The following is a 13,356-nucleotide window of genomic DNA, read 5'->3' on the forward strand; positions in this document are numbered from 1 at the left end:
TCTCACTGACAAGACCCTGGAGATGGCCATACATGCTTTTATTACATCTCGCCTCGACTATTGCAACTCTCTTTATTATGGCATCTCCAAATCCCAAATTGCCCGTCTTCAATTGGTCCAGAACGCAGCTGCTAAATTTCTTTTAAAAAAGAAAAAAATGGATCATGTGACTCCGCTTCTGAAGTCCCTTCATTGGTTGCCTGTTCAATTTAGAATACATTTTAAAATCTTATTATTTGTTTTTAAAACACTACACCAACAAGCACCCATCTATTTATCTGAATTGCTTCACCAATATACCCCCCTGAGAAGTTTGAGATCCGGTGATCAGAACCTTCTTTTAATTTCACACTCCAGACTAAAGCGTAGAGGTGACCGTGCTTTCTCGGTAATTGGGCCTCGTGTTTGGAATGATCTGCCTATTGAAATCCGAATGGCTCCTAGTCTGACTATTTTTAAATCTATTTTAAAAACACATCTGTTCTCTCTGGCTTACTAGGCCTTATTTTGCCTACCTAGATGTGTGTAAGTGTAGATATATGTATATGTATAGATATATTTATACAAATTATTTTTATGTGTTTCTGCTGTGCTTCTTTTGGCTAAATCGTATATTTCTATTTTATGTTGTTGTTTCTAAATGTACAGCACTTTGGTCAGTCGTGTGGCTGTTGTAAATGTGCTATATAAATAAACTAAACCTAAACCTAAACCTAAATAGGCACAAGTAACCTTCTTATTACAAACAGTCAACAGCTCAAAGTTATTTTTTTTTAATTAAGTATGCATTTATTTTATTTTGAGCCACATTACAATGCAAATTGACATTGTCATGAGTATTGCTGTCATATATATGCCTGCCTAAATAAGTCACCCTCGCTTCGCTCTTACTTTTTTACCGTTCATTTAATCATGGCTAGTGGTGGAAAAATTATAAAATGGAAGGAGGATTACACTGAGTATGGCTTTACCAAAACAATTATTGATGGCGAATCGATTATTCATAAAGCTTGAATTGGTGATCTGTTTTTCTGTGTTAACCTCATATTTTTTCATACTTCCTTCTCAAACTAAGGTGGTGCGAGGGTAAAATGAATCGGGATGCGCTGATCAATGTAATCGGTGTACCAGGAAATCATGCATTGACAAAAGATCCCCTTTGCTTGTAATGCAAACTGTGATTAAAAGCATTATTGTTTAACGCGTTATGGAGCACATGCATCGAAGCTTCTCAGCTGTGCTTGTGCTAAGAAAAGGAAAGATTTTAAAAATAACGTAACACGATTGTCAATGTGACCTTTTGTAAGTAGTGCCTGGAGGATTCAGTGTGGAGAAACTCTAGAGACAGCGTGTGTATTAACTTGTGGATTTTTCTGTAAGTATTTGGTGGCAGTCTGACGAAGCTGCTTCGGAAGACTGCGTTAGCCGCGGAGCTCAGCTCAGAGCTAAATGAGGTAAATGGGAGGGGGGATGATGACGTGACTCCCCCACCCGCCTTAACTGTCAATCCCTCACAAACACAGTCTCTCGGAATTTGCATAAGCACACCCCTTCACCTGCAATTTTAACTTAGTTATAAAGTGATCAAAACTCTCGTTTATATCCTGCGTCCTCTCATTAAACTTGTATCCCGCATTACCCGTGGGCATGTGAAACGCCAGCGGTAGCCTGTCTATGAACTTAATTTAAAGTTTAGGTTTACACCGTGCTTTGTTTCCGAAGTAGCAGCACTCATGAATATGGTAGTATGTGTCACTCGCTCGCTTCTTATTGTTTCGCTGCCTTCTCAATTGTATAATGCATGTTTTCTTCAGCGCTTTTTGGAGCTCTTCCTGGTTTTCTACGTACTGCATTGACAGTCAGTTCACGTGATTACGTGGGAGGCGTGATGATGTCACACGAAACTCCGCCCCCCCACGGCTTTCGAGCTCAACTCCATTACAGTATATGGAGAAAAATACCTTCCAGTTATGACCATTACGCGTAGAATTTCGAAATGAAACCTGCCCAACTTTTGTAAGTAAGCTGTAAGGAATGAGCCTGCCAAATTTCAGCTTTCTACCTACACGGGAAGTTGGAGAATTAGTGAGGAGTCAGTCAGTCAGTCAGTGAGGGCTTTGCCTTTTATTAGTATAGATTACAGAATATTGTAAAATTCATTACTACCCCATGTCAAATGAGAAAAGATATGACATTAACTAGGGAAAAAAAAGAAAACATTTAAATATGTACTATGGTTATGGATTATACAGGATTGCATGACAGAATTACTTATTCATATGTTTTAAATTACATATTGTCATCAAATGACAATTTAATGAATTCATGAATTATAACATAAATCTAGCTTTCTTAACCTTCAATTTGCACTGAGTATTGCCTTCTTTTGTTAGGTCCAGTATTATACAGGCTGTCTAGGTTATAATGTAGGCAACAGTGGATAACATACAATTAAACAACACACCATGTCTGCTTTGGGCAAGTGTGAATGAAGTATGAGAAATTTCGAGCCATTCAACTCTGTGTCATCTGCTCAGACATGGGGAACACCTAAACTGTGTTGTTTCATGTCAAAAACCCTTCCTCACTTGGTAGCAAGAGTATTTATCACCACAAACTGATGCTTGGAAATTCTGCTGGATATTCTGTCTCCCACTTAGACCTAAACCTTGATAGCCACTATAATGGACGAACTAGGATTAGCAGTCATCACCTTAGTAATGTTTACAGTGCGCGTATCTTCCTGTTTCGGACATTTTGCTAAACTATGTGATGTGACATTTTTGTTTTGTTACCATCTCTATCTATCTATCTATCAATCAATCTATCTATCTATCAATCTATCTATCTATCTATTGTGACAGCAGGGGTCGTTGTTGCCCCATGAAACCCTCAGACAACACATCCAGACACCAGGTAAAAAGTCTCAGTAATATTTTTAATAATTATAATAATGTGCACAAAGCACCTCCACCTCCACAATACTCAATAATCAACAATAATTCTAACAATAATCAATAAACAATCCTCTTCTCCACTCAGCAGCTCTGTCGCACTTCCTCCCAACTCTGGCTCCGTCTGCTGGGTTTCCCACAGTCCTTTTGATAGTCGCCGACCCGGAAGTGCGTCTGTCCTTCAGTCCATGTGATTCCACAGCACTTCCGGGTCAGATGAAAACTGTCCTTTTTCTTCAGCCCGGAAGTCCTTCATTTCTTCTGTCCCCGTGACAAGGTGGTATTTCCGGTCTATAATAGAAACACTTGTGCCTCCCTGTAGCGTCCCCTGGCAGCCCCCACAGTATCCAGCAGGGCTGTGCAGCCGAACTCCATTGTCCGTAATGTCCTGCGGGAATTCGGGGCACCTCCATGTTGCAGGAAGGACTCCCACTAGCGGCCTGGGGGTGCTAGCCGCGAAAAACTGCCGGCCATCCCTCACACTATCTATCTATTATATAATGCCTGTCACATCTATCTATCTATCTATCTATCTATCTATCTATCTATCTATCTATCTATCTATCTATCTATCTACTGTTCTATTCACAGGCATTATCAAGGCTAATGAGGTTGCTCCTCAATAATTACAACTGCAGTATAAGTAACACAGTGTTTGATTAGTAAGTGGCATAAAATCAAAAGAGTTGTGTGGAGACAACACTTGTATGTTTGTTATAGCTGCTGGTAGTGAATTGCTATATTGAGAATCCTATGTGGAATTTTGTGGAGTGACTGGCAATTGGCCAACTCGAGATTTTGTCTGGTTAGGATTGCTCTGTGCATGTGTGTGTGTATATTTGTGTGTGTGTGTTAATTCTCAAGGGCAGGAGTAAATTAAGTCAATAAACGTTCCTGGTAAGTCTCAAAATGTCACAATAATGCAAATTCTAATTCGGATATATCTATTGTTCCAAACAGAAAATCTATGAGTGGAAAAAATATGCTTCTACATAAGTAACCATGTACAAAGATCCTGCTTATGGAAACTATCCATTTTCCAACATCAAAATTACACTTAAGTAAAAATTCTCTACTACCAACTTTTTGAAATGCTAGATTAGGAATTATATGCTATATATTATGCTTATTTTTAAAATAACTCAATCATTTTTATTTTAAAAAGAACATTAGCAATTTTAAAGTCTATATCATTTGAGCCCCCTTCCGCCAGTAGACAACAAATAATTCTGTATCTCTTTTAACATAATATGGTTTATTTATCCAAATGAAAGTAAAACGTCTGGAGTCAATTCTTGTGATAAGTGAGATTGGTACAGTATATCCAAAACATAAATAAACCCTCAGATTTTGATAGACGTATTCAGTCATTTAAAGAGTGGTCTCTTAACAACCAAAAAATCAAGTCACTTCACAAATGATTGTACACTTGGAGAAAATTTAGATCATTTATAATATTTGAATCTTTAGAAATCTTAATACCAAGATAATGAATTACCATCTTAACGGGAATACTGAAAATGAACAATGTATCCTATTTTCCAAGAGCCTTCAGTTCAGACTTATTAACATTTAAAGAGAGACCAGATACAGATGAAAGCACCTATAAACAGTGAATTGTCTTCCCATCTTCTGTCTGATTCCTTAAAAAACTTGATGTGTATTCAGCTGTGAATGTTTAATTTATTTATCCAGTATTTATTTGAATACCCTGAAGCGTGTCATGCATGTGCATCCAAGGGTCATCTTCCTGACTCATCTGAGGTAAGCACTACCACTCCGGGACACCAGGGACGTGATCACTAACTCTCATATCTCTATTATCACCCGCAGTTCAAAGAATACACCAGCTGAGGGCAACTGACCACACTCCTTCGTGTTTGGGATCTATAACAGTGAGGCACTCCCGAAATGCTGTGTCTCTTTCAGGAGATTAGTTATTAACTGTATTACAGAGCTCCGACCCTGTTATCGCCCTGCAGACTCTATTCCTTTGAAACGAATGGCTAAACTTTATTGTTATTTTCAGTTTCTTTTTGCCTTGCAAATAAATGGTGTGGCCTGGTTGGCACCCAAACATTCCTTTCAAGTCATATCCTTAACTTGGCTAACAAAAGTAGCCACAACTTACGTACACTTAGGTTCATAAATATTTGGACAGAGACAACTTTTTTCTAATTTTGGTTCTGTACATTACCACAATGAATTTTTAATGAAACAACTCAGATGCATTTCAAGTGCAGACTTCCAGCTTTAATTCAGTGGGTTGAACAAAAAGATTGCATAAAAATGTGAGGCAACTAAAGTATTTTTTTTTAACACAATCCCTTCATTTCAGGGGCTCAAAAGTAATTGGACAACTTAAATAACTGGAAATAAAATGTTAATTTCTAATACTTGGTTGAAAACCCTTTGATGGCAATGACAGCCTGAAGTCTTGAACTCATGGACATCACCAGATGCTGGGTTTCCTCCTTTTTAATGCTCTGCCAGGCCTTTACTGCAGCGGCTTTACTTTCAGTTGCTGTTTGTTTGTGGGCCTTTCTGTCTGAAGTTTAGTCTTCAACAAGTGAAATGCCTGCTCAGTTGGGTTAAGATCAGGTGACTGACTTGGCCATTCAAGAATTTTCCACTTCTTTGCTTTAATAAACTCCTGGGTTGCTTTGGTTGTATGTTTTGGGTCATTGTCCATCTGTATCATGAAATATCAATTTGACTGCATTTAGCTGGATTTGAGCAGACAGTATGTCTCTGCACACCTCAGAATTCATTCGGCTGCTTCTGTCCTGTGTCACATCATCAATAAACACGAGTGTCCCAGTGCCACTGGCAGCCATGTACGCCCAAGCCATCACACCACCTCCACCGTGTTTTACAGATGATGTGGTATGCTTTGGATAATGAGCTGTTCCACGCTGTCTCCATACTTTTTTCTTGCCATCATTCTGGTAGAGGTTGATCTTGGTTTCATCTGTCCAAAGAATGTTTTTCCTGAACTGTGCAGAACTAGATCCGCCCCTGAGTACTGCTGCAATAAATTATTTCATCGAAGTGAAACCCATGTTTAATAACGTGCTTTAACTCCTATCATCATGAAAATGATATCACGTATACATCTCAGTATTTTAGTTATTCAGAGAGCTGTAATATCACTAATGTAATGGATTCTGTGTACAGTTGGAGGAAGAGAGCCGGTTTAAGAAGCAAGTAGTGATTCACACACAGATCACATACGAGTAGAAGATCAAATACAAAACAAAGCATTTAACGTGCTACTTTAATTACGATGTGATTTTAGAAACTGGTTAATTAAACGATTTTAAGATGAAGTTTATGATGTTCTACTTTAATGACAAAATAAACTACGTGATTAAAGTGGAAATGTCGAGATTGAAATTGACATTTCGTGCTTTTTCCCCACTGTGCGCCTTTTTTTCTCTGTACCCTAATAAGCTTTCATATGACACTCAGACAGTGGGCTACAACTTGACTTTTCACGGCGACTTTGATATGTGACTTCTTTTTTATTTCCGGAACTGTGCGATTTTGTGAACGGGAGCTTTCATGTTTCTCCAACACGCTATGCCACTCGATCAACTTCCTTTTGTTGATTATACCACGGTTTATTTGAACAAATAGTATGTTTTTCCTTTGCCTCCACTTGGTATTCGCTGAAATTCTTATATTTCCCCCCGTGCTTTTCCCATTGTCTTTTCATAGAAGGCTGAGTTTAAGGGCGATTTATATTCGTTTGCATATTCAAAGAGGCGTAATTCTGGGAGGCGTTGGGGCGTTACATAAAGCGCGTGCACGAGCGTTAGTTTTCACGCTGATCGGGATTTATGTAGCGGAAGAACGTGGAAGTTGGATTACGCACAGATTCCTGCATCTGGATTTTTCTATGCGTAAGCACATTTTGGCTTTTGTGCTTACACCATGTTATAGTGCGAGTTCTACGCACGGCGTTATACATGAGGCCCCAGGTCTTTTTGTGTTGCTGAGTTCACCAGTGCTTGCTTTCTTTCTCTGGATGTACCAAACTGTAGATTTTGCTACTCATAATATTGTAGCAATTTCTTGGAAGGGTTTTTTTCTGTTTTCGCAGCTTAAAGATGGCTTCTTTCACCTGCATGGAGAGCTCCTTTGACCGCATGTTGTCTGTTCACAGCAAAATCTTCCACATGAAAGCACCACACCTCAAATCAACTCCAGGCCTTTTATCTGCTTAATTCATAATGACATAATGACGGACTTGAACACACCTGCCCATGAAATAGCCTTTGAGTCAATTGTCCAATTACTTTTGAGCCCCTGAAATGAAGGGATTGTGTTAAACAAATGCTTTAGTTGCCTCACATTTTTATGCAATCGTTTTGTTCAGCCCACTGAATTAAAGATGAAAGTCTGCACTTCAATTGAGTTGTTTCATTTAAAATTCATTGTGGTAATGTACAGAACCAAAATTAGAAAAAAGTTGTCTCTGTCCAAATATTTATGGACCTAAATGTAACTTCTCAAGCCCATATAATCAAACTGATTGAGCCAAACAAATCAAGAACTTAAAATAATGTGTAACTGTCTCAGAAGCTTTATAAAAGTCCAAAAGTAAAATAAAGCCATCCTGACCAATAAATTCACTGTAATCCGTAAAATCTAACACCAGTCAAATAATGTGGCATAAATGTCTTCCTTTTATAAAACCTGACAGTGACACATCAACAACTGAGTTAAAGACTGTTTTCAGTTTTCCTGAAAAAATTGATGTAAGGGTCTTTCCATCATTATTGATCAAAGTGATTAGTTGTTAGTGGTCAATTAACAAGAGGTCTTTATTTGGTTTTGAGATTACATCTACTGAACCTTGAGTCATTGCAGTTGGTAGGACTGCTTCATCAATTGATTCTTTATAAACCAAACAAAGAAATTCAGCCAAATCACCTTGAAAGGTTTAATAAAATCCAGCCGTGAGGCCATCATTTGCAGGAGATTTCTTAGCTTTAAGATTACTTACTTATTTATTTAATTTCAAAAATTGCTCTCTCTTTTTCACAGACTGCCTTAAACTTATTATGTAAAGTTTTTATTTTTTTAAAGATTTTAAAGTCACACATTTTTTTTTGGAACATATATTACTAGTATTTAACTTACTCTAAAAATTTGACATGTATTTTAAAATTACTATAGGGTTTTGAGTTTCACAATCATTTATGATTAAGTTTATTAACACTAGAATTACCAGAGCCTACAAAAAAACACGTAGATCCGTCCCACCTTAAATCACTTCACACCTCTCCATCAGCGACTTTTGTCCTGTAAATGTGTCGATAAGCAGCAAGCAGCCAGCAGTCTGCTATCACATCCCCCCACCGCCGCACAGATTCACAGCTCAAGTCTGTTTATCTGCGTGTCAGTTGCTTAGAGTTGTATAGAGTGAGAAGTCAAGCAACATGACACCTTTTATAAATACTATATCGTTATTTGGAACACATGCATTTCATGTGTGTTCTGTGTCTACAACAATCTATGTACAGTAAACACATCATTAAAACAGAAACGTTTTTCATGTTTAAGTAATAGTTGACAAAAAGTAGATATGAAGTGTATTATGTGTAAAGCTTGAATTCCAAATATCAAAGAAGCACTTTCACAAAAGGTACAAATATAACAGAACAAATGCACGTCTATTCAAGAATATAACTGCAGAAAATCAATCAATCAATCATTCCAGTCTGTAACAGCAGGTGTAAATTTATGATGCATTTAAAGGTTAGCTTTGTTTTTTTTTTATCCAGTTTTATACTCTCAGTCGGGTTTATGATCCTACTTATCCCCCACCCCCCACGGCGCTTTTGACACTGCTGTTTTCACATAAAGACACGCTATAACAGAGGTTAACTCAGATGGTGACAACGGTTCTACATCGGAGCAAGAATGCACGCCGCACTTTTGCCATCATGGTACTTTGTATATGTACATAGGAAGCTCTGCGGTCTACTTGCGACTTTACGCTGTAGGAAGTAAGTAAATAAATAAAGGTAAATAAGTAAATAACATTCAATCGGGCTCTTATATACAAAGTACAGCGACGGCAGCTTCAGCCTTCAGAAATAGACTGGTGGGGTGGGGAATAAGTGGGATCGCGAACGTGACTGAGAATAAAACTGTATAAAAAAAAGCAAAACTAACCTTTAGATGCATCATAAATTTACACCGGCAGTTACAGACTGGAATCAAATATATGTTTTTATTCTTAAATAGTAAGAATAAGGGCCGCTCACTTCTCAAAACGGACTCGAACCTGTGAAGTTTTGATTACCAGTCAACAGTTGAGATCGTTGCACCACCAAAGTGGTCATAGCAAATGTGTGTCAATGTCGCACCCTAACACGGGTTCTTTTTCTGCAGTTATATTTTTGAACAGATGTGCATTTGTTCTGTTATATTTGTACCTTTTATGAAAGTGTTTATTTGATATTTGGAATTCAGGCTTCACACATTGTACACTTCTGTCTTCATTTTGTCAATTATTACTAAAACATGAAAAACGTTTCTGTTTTAACGATATATATATAGATCATTGTAGATGCGGAACACACATGAAATGCATGTGTTCCAAATAACGATATAGTATTTATAAAAGAAGTCATTTAGCTTAACTTCTCACTCTATACAACTCTAAGCAACTGACACGCAGGTAAACAGACTTGAGCTGAGAAAATTGTGTGGGGGATGTGATGGCAGGCTGCTTGCTTTACAGCATAAAAGACGCTGATGGAGAGGTGCGAAGGAATTTAAGGTGGGATGGATCTATGCATTTTTCTGTAGGCACTGGTAGTTCTAGTGTTGTAGAGTTGTATACTCTTCATTCCTTTTTTCCAACTTATTAAAATATTTTGATTTTTTTTCACATTCTTCTTTTGTTCTATTAGCTTTTGCAAGTCATCATTTTCTAATATCTTATTATTAAGTGTACAGTTGGCTTTAGGGATTTTTATACAGCCATCTCTACTCAAATTAATTGAAGCGTTAATTGTTTTGTGATCAGTTAGCACTAATGGTGCAATAGAAACCTTTTAAACTTGTCCTTCTATTGAGTTAGAAATTAGAAATTCTTCATTATTTAGACCTGTTCTTATTACATTATGAAAACTCCTAAAATCCCCGGTGTTTAATTGTCCATATATCAATAATTCCCAAATTTTGACGTAATCTGTTCAGTGCCATGTCAGAAGGGTAACTTCTAGTAGATGTAGGGAATCTCTCCAATCTAACATTGAAGACTAAATTAAAATCAACCCCTAAAATAATTTCACTGCCTTGAAATATGTCCTTCACTGGCAGAGTGACGGAAGAATGAAGACAGAATTCAGCATTTCTTGCCTCACATTTCCTTTGATCCTACACTTATGCAGATCTTTGTAGACATAGAACACACATGAGATGCGTCACAGGGCAGCAGCAAATCAGCAGCAAGGAGAAATAAATGACGCTTTCGGATTGGCTACTTTCACCATCACAAGCCGCATTTTTCTCTATGGTTGTTTTGTGTTCTCTCTACAGTACAGTATTGCCATGAAAAAAGCCATCAAAAAATTGCAGAGGATGTTTGCGGTTTCCGCTAACAATTATTAGTTAGGAAAAATCCTCAAATGACTGAGGCCACAAATTCTGAACCGTGACTTCGGGTTGTCTACTGTATTAACAAAAAAGAAAATCCTTTGATCAAATAAAACCTGAAATATATGTAGCTTGGGGGCACATTATTCCCTATAAAATATGTAACTTAAACTGAATACATAAATAAGGTCATAAAGGAAAATGATATTTGACTTTAAGTGGCAGAATTCTGAATGCTCACCCATCATTGCTCTGGGGGAGGAAGTAGAACAAGTGACTGAATATTGGAACCGGCCTAAGTAATAATCTTAATCTGAACACAAATACAATAAAAATATTCTCTATATGCAGTCAGTGTTTATTTCTCCTCTGTAAACTCAGAGGTCCTCAGGTTTTCCTTTTATGGAAGTGTGATTCAGTCTGTCATCTCTTTCACCATCATTGCCTGGTTTAGTGGTCTGACAAATGAAAAATTCAAAAAGATTACCAGACATGCAGATGAAGTTATTGGGGCTGATGGAGATGACTTGGTAATTGTGTGTTAGGAGGCATTGAGAAGAAACTGAAAATCATCTCACCTGATGACACACAGTCTAAAAAATGTCTATTTCACATTAAGAGGTAGATTTATTCATGTCTACCCATCAAACTCATACATCTTTTATAACAAAGAATATCAGAAATAACCATTTCTAGAAGTGTAGAGTTTTTCATATGTAGCATGTAACCATTTTAGGTAATCTGAAAGAAGAAGTTACCAAAGACTTTGTTTTCATATTATGTAAATATGTTGGAATTTTCATATAAGTTGTAACCTGTCTTGTCTCTTTTTGTTAATTTTATTTTTTTTTTGTTATTGGATGCAACTGAGAAGAAAAAACTAAAAAAGGAAATCTTGAACCTTGATCTCTGCATCAAAAGCTTGTTATTTGTTAGCTCTTTACTGCTTTAAATAAAGAAGCTTGAAAATACTATTTATGCCAAATATTATTCCCTGCAAAAACATAGCAATTTATTAAAAACTGATCATGGTGGTTGAGTGTGGCAATTAAACATGCAAGTGAGAAGTCTGCTGTACTCTGTGGACGTGACAAACTTAAACTAGACTAAACTAACTAGGGATTTTTCCATTTTATCTCTTCTATACCTTTAACCTTTCTTTTACTGTTTGTGAAGCACTTTGAGCTCCACACATGTGTGAAAATCTGCTGTAGAACTAAATGTTGTTGTTAAGATCTCCAGGCCAGTTTACTCCATCCTGCTCCATCCACACCTTATAATTGAGCTTATTTGTTAACTAAAGATCCTAAAAGCTTACCTTTCTGTTGTTCATGAGAAGTCAATCTGACCAGTTTCCACCTTTCAATTCTGCTCTGGTTAACTCTGTACATGCTGGTCACCAGGATAGCCAATGCAGATGTGAACTGATGACATAAAGTCATTCAACATGCTGTTGTATCTACTCTGGGTAAGTAACAGATGATACTCTGGGGTTTAAAGTCCAAATTTTTAATGCTGCATTTAACCACACTTTTTAGCTCATCCTTGCCTGCCAACTAATTTCAGCTTATTTCAGGTAAGTACCCATGACTGGTTATTTTTAAATAATAATAATAATAAAAATAATAATACAGTTTATTTATTATAACACCTTTCCTATGCTCAAAACACTTCTTAAATATTATAATGAATACAATAGGAATTAAAGCAAAGGCAAAAATAACATAAGTAATACTGCGTAGAAACTAATACTAATCATTAAACACCAAACAGCAGATACATAGACCAATGACAAGGTTCTGAATTAGAATAAGACACAATAAATAAGATAGAATAAAAATATCAGAATTATAGAATAAAAACATTAACCAAATAATACAATTTGTGTCACTTTCATTTAGAGATGTCCATGTGCACATTAAAGTTACACACGGCAGTAAAAAGCAAGAAGTAAAAGAGGTAAGGGTTTTGCTCTGAGTCTTAAAGCCAAATGCGTGAACGCCTCTCAGTGTCTTTTTGTTTGAAATTCAGTTCAGATCAGACAATTCCAGCCTGATCACCAACCTGACCTGAGCTATGGGCCGCTGTAAAGCAAGCACACTCAGTCGCCTCATTTAGAGATGCAGGCTCATCAGTTTTATCAAGATTAAAATGAATCAAACAATTGTAATGCTTTATTGCTGATGAGCTTTGTGTTAATTAATGTTACAGGAAGACAGTTTATTAATAAACCCACAAACCCTGAAACGTTACAAAATGATACAGTATATTCACCCATAAGTCTCTTTTACTGACATTTCCTCACATCACCTGCAGCACAGATATCATCCTCGGTCCCAGGGGCACATATGCGGCCTTAGTGACAGACACGAAGGAACTTACAGCAACTCAAACAAATTCAAGAAAAAGAATTGAAGGACTTGACTTACAGCAGTGAAGCAGAAGCAGCAGACCCCTCAACTCCAGCAGACATTGTTAGTTAGTTGTGAAGTGAAACCCGAGAACCTGGCAGGACTGGTTTGTCTAGATTTTTAGGTTAATATTAGACTTAGACATTATTATTCCAGAGGGAAACTAATCTGCAGCAGGAAAGTATAAAAACATAAGATATTGTCAAATAAATAGGCAAAGACATGATAGCTGACAGTAACTGTTATAATCACTACACATACCCACAAGATTTGTGAAAATAAGAATAAATACCTTTAACCGTTGTTATACTACATTTTTATCTGGACAATACTGTTATGAGTTTTATTCACATGTGCATGTTAAATTTGGCACA

At 36.9% G+C, this 13,356-nt stretch overlaps 1 protein-coding gene across 2 annotated transcripts in view; it reads right to left on the reverse strand.

Annotated features, from left to right (window-relative positions):
- Nucleotides 1-13,073, reverse strand: part of LOC120534491 (NACHT, LRR and PYD domains-containing protein 3-like) — a 135,129-nt gene extending 122,056 nt beyond the window's left edge. For both annotated transcript variants that reach the window (XM_039762090.1, XM_039762093.1), the window contains exon 1: nt 13,001-13,073. The gene's annotated coding sequence lies outside the window, so the exon portion shown is untranslated. The remainder of the gene's footprint in view (nt 1-13,000) is intronic.
- Between the last annotated feature and the right edge of the window lie 283 nt (nt 13,074-13,356).

The sequence above is a fragment of the Polypterus senegalus genome, chromosome 8 (genome assembly GCF_016835505.1).
Source record: "Polypterus senegalus isolate Bchr_013 chromosome 8, ASM1683550v1, whole genome shotgun sequence".
Classification (NCBI taxonomy): Eukaryota; Metazoa; Chordata; class Cladistia; order Polypteriformes; family Polypteridae; genus Polypterus; species Polypterus senegalus.